The 2,080-nt window shown below is 41.2% G+C and overlaps 1 pseudogene; it reads right to left on the bottom strand.

Moving 5' to 3' along the window:
* Window positions 1-1,273: 1,273 nt before the first annotated feature.
* On the bottom strand, window positions 1,274-1,818 carry LOC144369527 (uncharacterized protein C14orf119 homolog; annotated as a pseudogene).
* Window positions 1,819-2,080: the final 262 nt, after the last annotated feature.

The following is a 2,080-nucleotide window of genomic DNA, read 5'->3' as shown; positions in this document are numbered from 1 at the left end:
TGGGAAGTAAAGAAAATCATGTACAGTTATGTCTTTACAGCACTCTTGAAAGTCAGCTCATCCATGCTGTAGACTGTGGTCAATTAACTTCTGATTTTTATTTGAATCATTTTGAAAAGGTTATCAATCTCTGTAGGTCTGGTTGATATTTCCAATACAGAAGTATATATATATATAATTTTTTTTTATAATGGTTATAAAAATTTATTTTGGTACAAAAAATAAACTAACCTGTAGAGTATCACTTATTTTCACACTGTTTTTTGTTATTTTGGTACTAAGGATTAAACTCAGGGACACTTTACTACTGAGCCCTTTTTACTTGTTGGGACAAGGTCTCAAGAAGTTGCTGAAGTTGGTCTGGAACTTGCAATCCTCCTGCCTCAACCTCCTTAGTAGATGGGATTACAGATGTGTAACACCACATCCAGCTATTTACATACTATTGTAGAGCAACAACAGACACATCTGCTACAGACTTCAAGAATATCATGTGTGCTTTAGAAAAAGTTCATTACAATTTGGTATTTTATCAATTTTTATTGCTAATTGGGGTCAAACAGTGTGAAGGAGGGAGTAACTAATTATCTCCCTCTCCTGATTTTCCATAATTTTACTAAATCTCCACTGGGAGACCCAGTGGTTGGGATGTTGCATAATTATGCTAGAGTATGGGAAGGGTAGTAAAACCAGAATCCCACCAAACTATAATATCTTTCCTTAGTCATGGTAGCATATGCCCATAAATGAGCAACTTTGGAAGCTAAGGCAAGAAAATTCCAAGTTTGGGGCCAGCCCCAGCAACCTAGTAAGACTCTGTCTCAAAAAAAGGGAGAGGGGAATGGGAGTATAGCTCAGTGGTAGAGCAACACTGGGCTCAATCCCAAGTACCCTTCCCCCAAATAACACTTTTTCTTGTTCTTCTCGCCTGTTTCTATGGAAGGATTCTACTTTTATCCTTTATGAGCCAGCAAAAGACTTCAGTTGTAACATGAAGGTTCCTTTCAGTTACAGTTGCAAAAGTCATTTACATTTATGAGGTTTTGACATCTCTTGGAAGGAAGCAAACTAGGAGACTGATTTGGATCTGCTTAAATGGACAACAATTTCACTAGAAATCCAGAGGAAATGCTGGTAATGTTGAAGTAACCATGCCTATACTCATATGTAAGTTCAGTCAGCTCATTGAGATACTATCCCCAAATCTTTAAGTGACACATTTGAATTGAGTCACTTTGGAGAGATGGTCTTGACTCCACCAGCTGTGGTTATTTTCTTTGATCTGAATGTCTATCAATCCTTACCAGCTGTAGCAGCAACTGCTTGGTAAAACTTTGCCACGAAGTCTGGGTCACTGACCTCCAGTTTTCTGACAAATTCATTGTGTTCCTGCTCAGCCCAACCTTGAAACCACTGATCCCAAAGAAGTAGCTGACATTCAAAGATACAAGGTGGTCAGTTTACACCGGATACACTAAGTTGCTCCAGACCATCCAGCAGTGGCTGTAATTTTCCTGGCACTGCCTTTGCTACCAGGTCCTGTAGAAAACGTTCACGCTGGGGACCTGACCAACTGGCAAACCAGTGAAGAATACACTTCATCTCCTGGGAAGTGATGTAAGACATGGGGGGAGGGGAAGAGTTGGTAATATCTTCTGGTACTGAGGGTAATGAAGAAGGGAAGGATAGTGGCATTGAAGAGGAAGATGATTCCAGTGACATCCTCCTGGAGTCTCAGAGAACACGGAGACTGTCACAGAGTTCTTTGACTCCAACTACCGCCGCTGCTTCCATATTTCCTGAAATCCCTAAACAGGGCCAGCCTATATATATGATTTTTAATGAAAAATATTCTTCTGAGATATTGGATCTTGGGGCCCCTGCTGTTGCCAGGGGCACCTTGTGGTCTTTGCTTTTGCTGTCCTTTATTGGTCATGGGTATCCCACCTCCCATCTCAGATGGAACTCCAGATGCACCTGTGCCTTCCTGGATCCACAGAGGGGAAGAGCCACACCATCCATACCCCACACACCACAGCAGACACACAAGTAGTTCATCAGGGTTGAAATGATTCTGCCA

This window comes from Ictidomys tridecemlineatus, chromosome 12, assembly GCF_052094955.1.
Source record: "Ictidomys tridecemlineatus isolate mIctTri1 chromosome 12, mIctTri1.hap1, whole genome shotgun sequence".
Classification (NCBI taxonomy): Eukaryota; Metazoa; Chordata; class Mammalia; order Rodentia; family Sciuridae; genus Ictidomys; species Ictidomys tridecemlineatus.
The sequence above is the reverse complement of the archived record's forward strand: the minus strand, read 5'-3'. Positions and strand labels throughout refer to the sequence as shown.